Source organism: Mytilus edulis, chromosome 7, assembly GCF_963676685.1.
Source record: "Mytilus edulis chromosome 7, xbMytEdul2.2, whole genome shotgun sequence".
NCBI lineage: Eukaryota > Metazoa > Mollusca > Bivalvia > Mytilida > Mytilidae > Mytilus > Mytilus edulis.
Genome location: NC_092350.1, coordinates 9,233,735 through 9,250,237, shown reverse-complemented (window position 1 = coordinate 9,250,237; position 16,503 = coordinate 9,233,735). Strand labels below are relative to the sequence as shown.

The window sequence follows — 16,503 nt, the reverse complement described above, 5'->3', positions numbered from 1 at the left end:
ATACGACTGAGACCAGACAAAGCCGTTTGCAATGCGATAGAGCGGACCGTGATAGGATTACGTTCCGACAGTACCTGATCAACCCGATTATGCCGACAGTTTTCGAACGGATAACTTCCGTCAGCGTCGGTTCACTGTCTTGTCACTATCTGATCTCTGTCGGATTACAGTCGGTAGAATCGGGACGCAGTCGTGACAGACTCGGTTGAATTTTACCTGGCGAAAGATACAAATCGAATTTCCATCCACGATTCACAGGATCTTGATCAGACTTTTGACAAATTTTAATCGGGAATGGTCCTGTCAAGGACGGCAGTAAAAATCGTGAATGTGTGACCCCAGCTTAAAAGGTATGTTTTAATGCTGTTTTTATCTGTATAGAATGTTTTTTTATGATCGAATCAGTCAACCAAATGGTTCATCTCCTGTGTTTTACTTTCAATTTTGTTCCTATGAATAGCTGAATACATGCGTATTCCATCTCTTACTCAGAAGTAAAATGGAAGGTTACATGAATACTATTCGATGAGATCGAAATATTCATTTGCAACTGAATGACTCATCAGTCATATTTCTTAGCTTATTTTGACAAAATTGAACCAAATTGGCTTCTAAAAGCGAATTATAACCTCACTATATCATTTTCATTAATGATTTCACCAAAAGAAATGTATTTTCTTTTTGCGTATTTAAGGCAATAGAAGGTCTGGGCTTCAACAGTCTACATAGTTATTGACTTTATACAGAAAAACGCTTTTTGAAAACAATTAATGTTTCACAAATAATAAGTGACAAAAAGTAAAATAATTTCTTGAACTATGCAAAAATTTCATTTTTATTTGTATCGTGGCATTGTCATAAAGTACGTTGAAATGAACAGTGGTATAGCAAACATCGAGTTCCTTCACAAAATATTATCACACACTATATAAGTAAATATACTTCCTGTCCTTGTTTGTAAAAAGTCCAAAGAGTTTAATGTAGGGATATATTGAAACATTTACATAAGAAAGGTATTTTTTCATGCGTTCATAAATTCTTTGGCCTGATATACCGATACAAATGAACACACAATACATTTTATCGGCAATACAATGATATATGTTTTGTATATTGATTTTGATTAACTGACATCAAAGTAAGGTAAGACTAAATTAATTTTAATTTTAGTTTTAACAATTATCTGCATTTAAAAAATAAACTTTTTGAGAAACTAATAGATCTTTGATGTATTTGGATGTTTGTTGTTGCTTTGTTTTTGATAATAAAGCTCTTCAAATGTTTCTTTTCTTATACAGTATTGGCTTTCAAATAATCGGCTTTTAGCGTTCTTAGTGATGGTAAATACAAAAAAAAAAACAACATGAAATTATAACTTTTCTCTTATTTTTTTTCAAGTTGAAAAAATTTAATGGAGGGAGTCATTTCTTAAAAAAAAACAGCAATTCACTCCTGTGTTAATGCATTATAAAACGTCTAGCTTGACAAAAGTAAAATCATCAAAATAAATATCACGACAAGAGAAATATTTTAAGTTACCCTTAGTTCGACTCCAATGAAATGAGATATTTCAAAAAATAGAATGAATTATTAACGTCATTGCAATACTTGATTATATATGAGTGAGCATTTGAATTATTTTTATATATAATTCTAAACGGCTGTTTACTTCAAGTAATACAATAAATCACGATATTAACAACCAAACACTGACAGAGTAAATGGAATTAATCTTTTATTGTTATATTATAGTTATATTGTTATTATTATAATATAGTTCGTTTCTGTGCGTGTTACATTTTAACGTTGTGTCGTTTGTTTTCTCTTATATTTGAGTGTGAATTCACAATTCATGATTCTAAATTTCATTAGATAAACGAACTTACAATCTTAAGTTGTACATTGAACAATAAAAAAAAATTCTGATTAAACTCGAAGTTCTGGAAAAAGTAGTTGTGAGATGATTCGTATGACAGATTATGAGAAAGGTTTAAATGTATACAGAATTTCAACGAACCGTTCAAATGATATCTATACTATTAAACGAGAAGACCTCATTTTGTGTGTCGCTTCTGTTCCTTCCACAATAAATCAATCATCATGCCTCTGTGTCCTATAGGTAACATGCATAGTCGCATTTGTCATCCATTCTTATGATTATTCAGATTGAGTTATTTTTGGAGAAAAACGACAAAAAAGGAGTCCGGATATGATCGTATGATAGATAACAAAAATGAAAAATAGATAAGCCAGTCAGAGCGTTCTCCATATCGTGGTGTTTTGATCGCAAGAACCACAACTATTATACCTCCTTAGAGATGACAATTATTTTTTTGCGTTTAGCTACATGTAAACTACGATTATACTACTTCAATATATAGAGACTCTCTGTATTCTGTCTACTGTTTTTTTTTTAAATGTAAGGGGTCATACCAGTTGCATTTATATTAAAATAAGTAAAACATGTGACACAAGTACAACCAATCGTAGAGCGTTCTCCATATCATGGTGTTTAGATCGCAAAAATCACAACTATTATTCCTCCTTAGAGAGGACACATATTATTCGGGTTTATCTACATGTAAACTACGATTATACTACTTTAATATATAGAGACTCTCTGTATTCTATAAGACCATTTCTATGATAGTATAGAAAGTACCTGATTCTGTTTACTGTTTTCTTTGAAATGTTTACTATTTAAGGGGTCATACCCCTTGCATATATATTAAAATAAGTAGAACATGCTCAACTTCATTTAAAACTACCTCGACCAAAAACTTTTACCTGAAGTAGGACAGACAAAAGAGACGGACGACCGAACGCACGGATGCATAGACTAGAAAAAATAGTGTCCATAATTGGAGCATAAAAATTTATTGTTAAAAGAGAAAATAGTGATTTGGCGAAAATGAAAGTAAGGTAGAGATTAGAGGGAGGCAGGCCCTTTTTCGGGGCGTCGGGATTGGGTGTTTTTAAGCTCGGGATTAGGAGATTGATCCTTACGGGATCCGGGAATATATTTTTCGATTTCGGGATATGAATTTCTTTTAATCTCGGGATTTCATGGTTTTAATCACGGGATTTCGGGATTAGGACCCCTCCGATAGACAACCCTCAAATTAGCCTTAGACGGTATTAGTCATTTATACATGATTCAAATCCTACCATTGACATGTTAATAAGGCTCTCAAAAAAGGACTGATGGATTGTCATAGAAGCATATTTTTTAGACTCATAATGGTCTATATATAAGCAGTTACATTTATTTCATGTTTGGAACGGTGCAAATTTTTAATTTGATTTGACTTTTACCAAAAGAAGCAATGTAGCAAAAGAAGAAGAATAATTGTGGTCGTAGGCCAGAAACACGAATATAATTGAATTTAACAGAAAGGAAACAAATATCGGACTTTGGAAAAAAGGGAGATACCTTTTATGTAATTCTCCATACATTATATCTTTAACAAAAAATCATCCTACAACAGTTCACAAGCTTTATATGCCCGCGATTTCGCGGGTATGTTCTAGTAAAAAAAAAATTCAAAGAGGCATCGAATTAATTAAAATTCTCAAATTCTATTGACTTTAAAAACTAATACGTTGAACATGTTCATGCAAAGAATTTACAAAATATAGAATTATAATAAAAAACATCATTTCATGTGCACTCCTGATTGGATTGCACGCCATCTTATTAACTATAAATATGACCAACTACAATGTTCTGAAGGTTCTATATTTCAACTAGTACATTATATAATTATCAAGTGTAACCCAATACCGCAAATAAATCACAGCAATTATATAGTATATAATAAGAGTCTATTCAAATTAATAAATGTACTATATTATAAAATTTAAATACAATATGCGCCAGTGACTAACAATGAGATCAATTTTACTGTAGAACTCATTTTCAAAATTAGTTTTTTAGTAGTTTAAAGCATTCGGTCACCCCTACAAGATACATAATAATCTGAATGTAAGAAAGCATTATCTACCTATTTATTCGGCAATTTTGAAATAGAAAGATTTACAACATAATATTATAGGAATGAATGGATGATTTAACTTATTTGCGGCTTTTAATCTTTCATTGGTGGAAATTAAAATAGATAAGAATAAAATCACACATAAATACTTACAAAAAGGACATTCAAACTCGAAGTCGAAATAAATTAACAATGGCATAACACAAGGGCAAAGTCACAAAACATGGTCCAAATTTTTTTTTTTTGGTCAAATATCAACTTTGTTTTAGTGCATTTTCTTTTATAGTATCTTGATACATGTACATTTAAGTTAATAAATCCAAAAGGGTATAAAAAAGTAGTAAGAAAAAAAAAGTTCTGAAACTTTATTGACATAAACTAATTAAAAATAAATAAATCAAGTATACCTTTTTGGGAATATGATTTCAGAAAAATACTATGAAATATTAATATTTGTTCACCCCATTTCATTGCAGAAATCCAAACATTACTTTTAATGCAAACATTTTAAAATAATCTCATCTTTGATTATAAATTTTGTTAATGTTTTTTTGCAATTCATTTAAAGTTGATTGAAAAAGTTTTAACTAAAAAATAATTCATCAATAAGTTGATAAAAAACCTTCTAACCCTTTTTTAAATTCACTAATGAAAAAAAAAAATAATAGATAAATCTTTTAATAAAAAGATGTATCAAACAGAAAATACATCCAATTTCCCCTGTTTTTGTTGCACTCCTGACATATTATACACCAAACTAAAATACAGAACCTAGAATAAAATACTCATGATTTTTTTTAAAATTTTTAATCATTGCTGGTTCATAGAGACCTACATCTGTCATTTGAATGTAATTTCTGTTTTACCTTATGCATCTATATTACATATTTTGGCCACGAGCATCACTGAAGAGACATTATTTGTCGAAATGCCATCTGGTGCAGAAAAATTGGTACCGTTAATGTCATTACTACCACTGGGTCGATGCCTCTGCTGGTGGACTGTTAGTCCCCGGTGCTTGCATGAGAATACAGATTTTTTGTGTTATCAAATTTGCTGTTACAAATTGTTACAAATTATTATAAATTAAGGAATGTATCTCCCTCATACAAAGCTTTGATTCCTTTCACGGATTTGGCTATACTTTTTTGAACGTTTGGATTATAGCTCTACATCTTTTATATACGCTTTGGATTTTACATATTTTGGCCACGAGCATCACTGAAGAGACATTATTTGTCGAAATGCGCATCTGGTGCAGAAAAATTGGTACCGTTAATGTTATTATGCACTTCAGACCATATTTAAATTGATTTTTCTGGCACATTCTTATACAATTGAGGTTAAGTTACCAAACTATGAACTAAGTTCCATTAAATATCCATCAGAATTGTTGTTTTACAGCTTAAAAAGAGATCTCCAATCTTCAAAATTTTTCTGAACTCTTATTTTTAAAACAAATATTACCTATATAAGGTACTTTATATCCCCTATCTTGTTGCACTCCTGACATTCACTATATATCATTACAAAATAGTTTATACATCGTCAAAACATACCATGATTTCTAGATTAAGTATTTATATACATTTATGCCTTTCAGATTTGACATTTAATTTTCATTTAAACAATATTTTTTTGGAGCTATATCATACATATCACTTATTGTATACATAAATTCACATCTCATCACATTTCGCTACTAAATGGCAGTGATTGCAATGTTAAAATTGGCTGAATTTTGTAGCTTTATGTGTAGAATAATCCTGCTAAATATCTTTGGAAATGTTAAAGCATTAGAAAAATTACATTAAAAAAGATGCCAAATTGTCAGGAGTGCAACACTTTTGAAAAAAAAGTTTTATTTGAAAGACAGCAACTTGTAATATGATGACATGTGCCATAGATTCTTATGTATATTACAACTAGTATGTCTTAGGGATGATTTCAGCTCAGAATGAAGCTTATCCATTGAACCGTTTTGATACAGATGTGTTTTGAAAAAAAGTTGTGCCATGTACCAAGTCAGCAATATAACAATTGTAATACATTCGTTTGATGTGCTTGAGTTTCATTCATTTTTTGCTAATATTCTTTGTCTTTATGCTTGTTAATGTGTCTTTGATACATATGACGTTGTTCTATACTTACACGTTCCGTCATTGTGTTATTGTACTATGGTATTTTTTTGTATTTTTGTCTGTCAGTTTTGTTAATGTGCTTTATCTAAAGTATTTTTGTGCTTCTTTGTTATCTATTATTTCATTTATAGTCATTAGGATTATAGCACAATTGTGACTGGTGAACTCCAATAAGACAAATCGCCATAAGAGACTAACTGACATAGAAATTAACAATTATAGGTCACAGTACGGCTAATTATGTCTTTTTGAATTGTTCAAATATCGTACTAAATATAATGGAATTTTATCCAAATTATACAAGTGAGAGGGCTTGCTATATAAGAAAATGCATGTACCAAGTCGGCAATATAACTGTTGTAATACATTCGTTTGATGTGTTTGAGCTTTTGAGTTCGGTATACGATTGAGGAATTTTCGTTTTGAATTTTCTTTTTTTACCTCTGAATTTTGCATGATCAATAAATAGCAAAATCACAAAAATACTGAAATAAAAAAACAATGTAATACAGACGAACAGAGGCTAGAGTTGACTGACTTTGGACAGACACAAACATACGGACGGGTTAAACATGATTTTGCGAGATCTCAACCCTCCCCTTTCTTTCTTGTCAATAAGAATAAGGAAACTCAATTGAATACGCACGGTAAAACTCAGTTTAAAAGAAGAACGAGCCCGAGTGTCAAAATAACAATGATACATAATTAACAAAAGACTATTAGCAGTAACTGACATTGTTATGCGTTTACTTTTCTCCATTGGCTAGAGGTATAAGGGGAGGGTTGAGATGTCATAAACATGTTTAACCCGACCGCATTTTTGCGCCTGTCCCAAGTCAGGAGTTTATATATCTCAACTTGTACGATTCGCTCGTGTATGTAACAATGTTTTAGATTTTAACGAGAGAAATTTATGTATTACTGAAAAATTATTACACCAGGGTTTTCAATATCACAAACTAGTCAAAACATTTACTAAATTTTATCATCGGTATAAGGACATCATTCGTAAATATAGCTCAACATGCAGACTTCTTATACGTTCAGGTATTTCACATCCAATATTTTATGGAAATATTCTTTATAAAGCACAAAAATGTCAGTATTCACCTCAGAAGCTAACAAAACCTTTAAATAGACTTATTAAGAAGGGATATAGTTACGATACTGTTGTCAGGTCATTAAAGATTGCATATTTTGGCGTTAATATTGATTCACTTATAGGGTCTTTGCATCGGAACTAAACACATTTATTCTTAATAAACCAGTTGTTGGCATGACACGGGTTATGTTTTTCTCATTTATGGTATGATGGTATGATACTAAACCCCTCACGGGGAGGATTGTGTCTGATATTCATATGATGAAGACATAATTTTTCAATCAGTTTAATTGAGGTCCGGAGCTGGCATGTCAGTTAACTGCTAGTAGTCTGATGTTATTTATGTATTATTGTCATTTTGTTTATTTTCTTTGGTTACATCTTCCGTTACCGTTAAATTTGATGTTTGTATTGCCCCTTATAAGCTGCTGTCTAATTTGTTTATATGATGGATGATCTGATTCTTTTTCAGATTTTGAATTTATCCATGATATGAAAATTCTTAAGTTAAATTGTGGAATTAGTTCTTTCAGTTGATAGACCAAGTTAATATTGTTGAAATTCATTTTAAATATAAGAAATTCTTGTCCAAATTGATCAAATAAACTTTTGGTAAGACTTTCCATTTGGGTGATAGATCTTCGTTATCGATGAGTTTTTTTCCCAACTAATATTTATCGCTTCTAGATATTTATCTATGTTTATCATTTTAAGCCCGCCAGCTTGGTAATTTTTATTTGTTATATCCCTTTTAACTTTTTCTGATTTATGATTCCATATAAAACTATATAATATTTTTTAAAATTTTACTAGGTATTCGTTATCAATTTCGGTTACAGATGCAACATAAGTAATATTCGGTAAGATTAATGATTTAACAAGAGTTATCTTACCTAACATAGTTAAATTTCTTTTATTCCATTTTGTTTTATTTTTTCCGATTTTTCGTATTGTCGTTGCAAGTTTAATTTTTTACACTCATTTTTATTAAGTCCAAAGTATATTCCCAAAACTTTTATAGGTTTTTGTTTCAAGTTAATGTTTTCAACCTTATCTTTGCAGGACTTTAAATTGCCGAGCCATATTCCTTCTGTTTTATTTCGGTTAAGCTTTCAGCCTGAAAGTGATCCAAAATATATATAATATTCAAAGTTAATGACAATTGATCACATAATAAGCAGGCTGGCTTAATTTTAAGGTATGGGTTTTATTATCTAGTTTAATTTGAAAACCTTTAAAATTTTTATTTTGTCTTAATCTACTAGCTAAAATTTCAACAGCAATGACGAAAATTATAGAACTCGCGGGACATCCTTGACATATACCGCGCTCAATGTTGAAGGTTCTTGAAATCCAGCCATTGTTTAATATGCAACCCTTTATATCTGTGTATAAAGTATTTATCCACCTCAAAAGAGATTTCTGGAAACCAAATTTCTTTAAAGAACAATACATAAATTCCCATTCTAGCGAGTCAAATGCCTTTGTGAAGTCTAAAAATAGGATTGCTCCATCTACATTGAATTTTTCCGAATAATCTATAATATCTTGGATTTGTCTAATATTAAATCCAATATATCTGTTTTTTACATAACCGTTTTGATCACTATGAATAATTTTATGCAATATTGGTTTCAGTCTTTGTGCAAGAGAGTATGCTATAATTTTGGTATCTACATTTAGTAAGGTAATTGGTCTATAATTATCTAAATTTAATGGGTCATTTTTCATGTATATAAGGGTAATTAATCCTAGTTTCTGAGAATTTTTCAATTCGTTTTTTCATAGCAATTATTAAAAACATCTACACCAAGTTTTGTAACTTGGACCAGAAAGCTCTATAAGATTCAATTGGGAGACCATCGATACCTGGTGTTTTATTAAGTTTCATTTTCAAGACAGATTTTGTACATATCTCTATTGTCAGATTGCATTACCTTCTTGTGTACTTAATTTGTGATTTATTTTAGTTTTTTCAATATAATTTTCAATTTCTCTTAATTCAGGGTTAGTTGACTTATATAAATTGACATAATAATTTCTCCCCGTTTCTAATATTTTGCCTTGATCTTCTGTTATTTCTCCTTTGCTGTCCTTAATAGCAGTAATGTTTTTCCTTGTTTGTCTGGATTTTTCTAATCCAAAGAAATATTTTGTATTTTGTTCGCCCTCTTCTATCCAGTTAACTCGTGATCTTATTTGAGCCCCTTTTATTTTATCTGAATATAGAGTTTGTAGCGTTTCTTCTGTTTTATTCATTGAATCTATTATGTTTGGCAAATTATTATTTTTTCCATCAAGGTTGTTATCATGAGTTTCAGTCAAAATTTTAAGTTCTTGTTCTAATTTTGTAATTTCATCTCTTTTATGTTTAGCTTTTAATTTACAATGTTCTATAGTTTTCTCTCTTACTTCTATTTTAAAGAGATCCCACAAAATTGCTAGACTTTTTTTATTTTTTATTTTTTCATATTTTTCTATAAAGTATTTATTTTTATTTTGTATGATTTGTCATTGAGAATACTATTGTTTAGTTTAAAGTATCCCTTTCTTTTGTTCCCTTGACAATGATTAATTTTAAGTGAAATTGTTAAGTGATCTGTATAATACGAAAGCCGAGAAGGCTCATCTATAATCAAGAATTCAGCATTCAGAATTCGGCATTCAGAATTCGGCATTCAGAATTCAGAATTCGGAATTCAGAATTGGGAAATCATTTTTATCAAATGTTATAACATACATATTGTAATAATTAAGTCTTTCCACTTTTCTGTGGAAAGACTTATTGTTTTTCTTCTGATTATTATTTTTTTTTTCCGCCAAATTTTGTTCTTGCGATAAATGTTTGTTTCGCAATGTGTCGCTTAGATATTTTTCATATTGTATTGTCTAGTTTATGCGCTTTTAAATTTCACCCTGCTAAGCCGAACCATTTTCTTTGTGAGAGTTATCTCCCTATTCACTGTTTATCATCTGTGTGCATCTCCTTCGTAACAAAAAAAGATATCGACAAAATTCTTTTTACACATTGTTCGTCAAATCCTCAGGAATTTTTGGCTAATTTGGATCGAAGCGATTCGATGAAATTTTATAGGAGTTATCTACCTTTACAAAATAAATTTGTCGGTATGTTTATTTAACTCATAAACTATTAACCGTATAACCCTGGAATGTTTTTATTTGAGTCCCCTGGGTCCTAACTTAGAAAATAAGGTCAAGGTCAAAGGTCAAGGTCAAGTTCTCAATTGTGACTTTTGCTTGTTTTTGCATTTTCTCCGACACTTTGAGAGATACATATAAAAGAACAAGTGCAAAATATCAGCTTTATTGTAATGAAGATATGCTACATTTAGTCTTATACAATTAAATGGCATCTTATAGGAGTTGGTGCCCCTGAAATGTCTTGATATGAAGTTATTTGATTATAACTTCAATTAAGTTCATTATAAAGACATTTGACCTTATACAAAAGGTTAAGTGAGAAATGACCTTGAAAAATGACTACCGGAAGTGACCTTTAGGAAACCGGAAGTAGCTATTTTTGCAATTTTTTCACATAAAAGTACTCAGAATCCATATTATTTGTCATATAGATACATGAACAGATTACTGAAGACTAAAAATAACTTCCAACAAACCGGAAGTGGCCAATTATCTCCCATTCTACATACAAAAGTATAGAGAAACTATATATTTTTGGAATCAGTGTGAAAGAAGCTATCATATGAGACCGGATGTGACATTCATTTCACCGGAAGTAGCATATTATTTCCCTTATATCACTCAAAAAGATAATTAAACCATCATTTTTCGCATCAGTATAAAGAAACTACCTTCTTATCCAAATTACTTTGGTGTGGAAAGACTTTCAATTGTTCTCTGAACAATTGGTTTTTAATTGATATATGTTTTGGTTGTGATATGAAAATTGTATGCTTGTCTTTATGTTAACTACTCCACCTTATATAAATAGTTTATATCTATTTTGTTGTCCATAATATAATCTATAGTGGGGGTTTCTTTTCGTCATATCTTTGTGCTTTTGCCGTTTTGGAATCTACCCCTGTAAGTCTCTGATTCAAAATGTCCCCCTCATCGCCGTCCTAACATACATCCTTACGCTGTTTTTTAATTCCTAGTTTCATAGTCTATTAACTCCCTCAAAATATGTCCATTACACGATAATACAAATACTACCTATCCCTACCCCCGAATGTATCATGTTCGAAAAAAAAAAAAAGAAGCAAACAACCGTTTACCGTCATATTAATTAGTTCTTATTCACTATAGGTGCGAATCTAGGTGGATATCTTCACTGTAAAACGAAAAAGATGCGAATCATGCAGATACAGATATTTTTTACAGTGCTGACCTTAGATCAAGCATCACTTTATCGGACTCGTATCAAAAACTGTCCATCTGTATTTTGTTGCAGATTTCATACTCCCCAAGTAACTAACCCTCTTCAAAAGTCAACACATAGATGTTGACTCGAATTCATCAGACAAAATTTCAAGCAATTGTTTATAAGACTAAGGTAGCTCTTAAGTCATAATCAAAGGTAATGAAAGTTTTTGTAAAGATGACAAGAGGTGTTAATTACAATGAGATCTTCTGAACATATGAAAAGAAGAGATGACAAAACAAAACATGAGGCTTTTGCGTCTCTCACCTTGGTCTATGTGCTGCAGTGCATATTAAACAAAGTACACTCAAGAACTATATAGGCAAGAATATAAAGAATAAAACTGCCAAACGTCCTAAAAATTACCAATTCAGGGAAGTAATCAAACAGCAGGTTGTCCGATGCGTGTGCAAATTTCAACGGTAGAAAGATCTTGATGATTAAGTTTCAGAGATATAAGCTTTACTGTTTTACCCCCTTTTTTTCTATTTTTAGCCATGGCGGCTATCTTGGTTGATGGGCGAGGTTTTCAGATACATTTTGCTTAACAACATTCCCTGACGATAGTTCAAGCTTAGTTTGGTTTAATTTGGCCCTGAAGTTTCTGAGGATAAGAATTTTGTAAAAGATTACAAAAGTGTACAAAAAATTGCAAAAAAAAATACCTCAAAGGGCAATAGCCCTTATGGGGTCAATTAATAAGAATGTGTATCTCCAAAGAACTGAGACAAATATCCAGCAAATATCCAACATGAGGCGAATAAGGGGAATAAAAACGGACAAATACAAATAATATGGAGAATGAAGTTGGTCATTTTAGAGAAACTTAACCCATAAAGTAATGGCAGATGCATTGTCGGTAAAATGAGCTGTCGGAATAATGAGCTGTCGGAGTAATGGGTTGTCGGAATAATTGGATGTCGGAATAATACTTGTAGGAACTAGATATCATTGAGATGGGAGCCATCTCTGTGGGCCCCGCTGTGAATAATGTGCATTAAAAAATTGTATCTTTACCATAGGGCATGGGTTTGTCAACTGAAATCAAAGTTTTTGACCTTAACCTTTGACCTAGGAAGTTGTAAATAAATTATGACACATCCTTTGGTGTTGGTTTATAAACATGTCAAGTATAAACTTTGAAATGATAACGGTTCTCAAGATATAGAGCGGACACGATCTTTACCATAGGACATGGGGTTGTCAACTGAAACCAAAGTTTTTGACCTTGACCTTTGACCTAGGAAGTTGTACATAAATTATGAATACCCTCTGATATTGGTTTATATACATTTCAGGTATCAACTTTAAAATGATAACGGTTCTCAAGATATAGAGCGGACACAATCTTTACCATAGGACATGGGGTTGTCAACTGAAACCAAAGTTTTTGACCTTGAACTTTGCCCTAGGCAGTCGTTCATAAATTATGACACACCCTCTGGTGTTGGTTCATATACATGTCAAGTATAAACTTTGAAATCATAACGGTTCTCAAGATATAGAGAGGGCACGATCTTCACCACAGGACACAGGGTTGTCAACTGAAACCAAAGTTTTTTTACCTTGACCTTTGACCTAGGAAGTTGTACATACATCATGACACGCCCTCTGGTGGTGGTTAATAAACATGTAAAGTATAAAGTATGAAATCATAATGGTTCTCTAGATATGGAGCGGACACAAAGTTAAAGTATGACGGACGGACGGACGGACGGACTGATCACTATAGGGCGACCCGCCCAAAGGCAGGCCCTAATACTTCCTTTTACTACAAGCAATCGTCATGTATCAGTTAATTCACAAATCCAATGCTAGCTTTAGATTTAATAAAAAGCAAATATATGTTTAGGTTTACAATTGATTTCGGACGGACGGACGGACGGACAGACTGATCACTATAGGGCGACCCGCCTAAAGGCGAGGCCCTAATAACGCGACGTCACCTTGCCGGCTCCTATCAGGCAAAATATAATGCAAGGTTGCACGGATGTTTTAAAGTTAAAAAATCGTTTTTGAGTTATATTGCCTGAAGTGTGGACGACGGACGGACGGACACCGGTTAACTATTTTGATCTGAGCGTCACTGATGAGTCTTATGTAGACGAAACGCGCGTCTGGCGTATACAATTATAATCCTGATACTTTTGATAACTATTTACACCACTGGGTCGATGCCACTGCTGGTGGACGTTTCGTCCCCGAGGGTATCACCAGCCCAGTAGTCAGCACTTCGGTGTTGACATGAATATCAATTATATGGTCATTTTTATAAATTTTCTGTTTACAAAACCTTGAATTTTTCGAAAAACTAAGGATTTTCTTACCCCAGGAGTAGATTACCTTAGCCGTATTTGGCACAACTTTTTGGAATTTTGGATCCTCAATGCTCTTCAACTTTCTATTGATTTGGCTTTTTAACTATTTTGATCTGAGCGTCACTGATGAGTCTTATGTAGACGAAACGCGCGTCTGGCGTATAAAATTATAATCCTGGTACTTTTGATAACTATTATACAACAATACCGTAATAGGTTTTTTTTAAACGCACATATACAAATATTTGATCCTTTAAAAATCTAATTTCTTCAATTTCTTTAGCTATTTCAATTTCAACTATTGAAATCTATCATCGTTTTTGTGGAATCTAAATTTTACATTTTTGAAGATATTTTTAAGAAATTCTGATACATGTATAAAATACCTATTTGGTATTGATACTCATATGGTCCAGCTGGTAAATGTCCTACCGTGTGTGTATGACCCGGCTTTAATTAATATACAGACCGACTATAACAACATACAACTGTGTAAAATCGAAAGTAAATAAAACAATGCATTCTCAAGACGCATTACGACATGTCATGTGAAATAATAAAATTTCACCCAAAAGTCTGCAGACCTTAATATCACAATAACCACTGTGTATATTAAAAGAGGCATTTTCAAAATACAGCGCGACATGTGCGAAACATATTCCCCCTTTAAATATGAGTATTAAAAGAAGTCCGTATCTCTTGTAACTAAATACCTAAATAAAAATGTCATAAAAAATTAAACAGACCTCAAGACTATATATAATAACAAAAAATTGTGTAAAGTTTAAAGCCAATCAGATATGGCATTTTAAAGATATGTGAAAAAATACCTTCCATTTTGTTAACTAATAAAAAAAATCCCATAGTTCTGGAACGAACAATCATAATTTCACCAAAACGTATACCAAAACGTATACAGATCGTTTGACCGTGTCCTGATCACTGTACCGGATAACGCGCACGGAAGAGTAACGGATAGCATCTCAATTTATTACTTTAAACAATTTGTTCGTGTCCGTTCATATCCGTTAAACTCCGTTACTCATCTGGTGTACCCCTTGAGTATATGTTGACGGCCGGTGGAGTCCGTTCTGTCAGGTGGACAATTTGGAGCATGTTCAAAACAAAAATTATTTATTACAAAACTTGGCCAACTTTTTCTACATGTCTCTTTTTCTTATTAAGTTAAATACAGTAAAGTCAAAATTCAAGATACGTGATGTGAAAAATGAAAATTATCATCGCATGTGTTACTGTATGTCAATCAACGGATACAAATAAACATTTCCCGCGCGTGCCTCCCTACACCACTCGTCATTAACTGCAGTATCGTAAATCAAAGTACTAGAACAAATAATAATGGTTATATTTAAAAAGATATTAACTATTTATTATCAATTATGAGTTCAAAAAAAAAAGACATCTTTATATACATGATATACAAGTTTGAGCAATAAATTAAATGTATAATTTGTTTTTATTTTTCCTTTTCTACAGACAATAATTAATATATATAGCATGATATGTTCAAAGACTGTAATATCTATAAAATGTGTTCTGTATTATTTTTGTGAGGGTCTCAAGGTAGATTAGTGAATGCTAATTGAGTCGCATTCTTTAAATACAGTAATTATTATTATCATAAGAGCTAACCGTCAACTGCGACCGACTTCAAATTAAATACAAGATAAAGATAAAGATAAGGAATACACAAGGTTATTTACTTGTCAGATTATAGTATTAGAACCTTGAGAATTTGTTGGCCGACTATTTACTTTACAGGAAATTCATATGCAGAACAACAAAAGAGAGAATCATTCCCCCTCCCTCAGTACCCCAAAAAATGGAGGGATGGATGGCCATCTTTTTCAAGACAGACAAATAAGAATTATTACCGTTAAAAAAATGTGAAAAGATTTTGGCCGGACAAATAGCGAAAAACCGTAAAAAATGATATTTGTCCGGCTTGCCGGATGAATAGACATTTTTGACTATTTGCTAGCCGGACGAATAGCCACTGCCTTAAGATAAACATACATAATGAGTTTAATAGTTCTGTAATTGATAGTCTATGATGATCGGTCATTGCTTTCCGTTTGTATAGTAAGTGTCAATTAAAACGCAACAACAAATGGAACATTATTTTGTCTGAAGATTGAAACAATTAATCTCCCATTAAATATATCAGTAGCTATGTAAATAACAGGACTTTATAAAAAATATTTGTTCAGGGAAGAATATATTATACCATGGAAGTAATATTTAAACATCCATTATTATACTAAACAAACTAGATGGTCTCGTTGTTAGCATGCTTGTCTGAGTACAAAATGTCGTAAGTTCGAACCTTTGTCCGCTAGATCAATCAAAAGACTTTGAAATTGGTTTCCGGCTCAACATATCGGACAATCACAAAGCAGAGTTTATTCATCATTTATTCAAATGTTCACATTAGGAATATGCATATAGTTTATTTGCTTCTGTACGTTAAGCAGAATTCATTCACTCACTCGTTAAACTATTATGATCGATCCAAATAAGT

At 31.8% G+C, this 16,503-nt stretch overlaps 1 protein-coding gene across 1 annotated transcript in view; it reads left to right on the top strand.

The window, feature by feature from the left end:
- The first annotated feature begins 1,023 nt into the window (after positions 1-1,023).
- Positions 1,024-16,503, top strand: part of LOC139529873 (G2/M phase-specific E3 ubiquitin-protein ligase-like) — a 64,820-nt gene continuing 49,340 nt past the window's right edge. The window contains exon 1 of the mRNA XM_071325813.1: positions 1,024-1,143. The gene's annotated coding sequence lies outside the window, so the exon portion shown is untranslated. The remainder of the gene's footprint in view (positions 1,144-16,503) is intronic.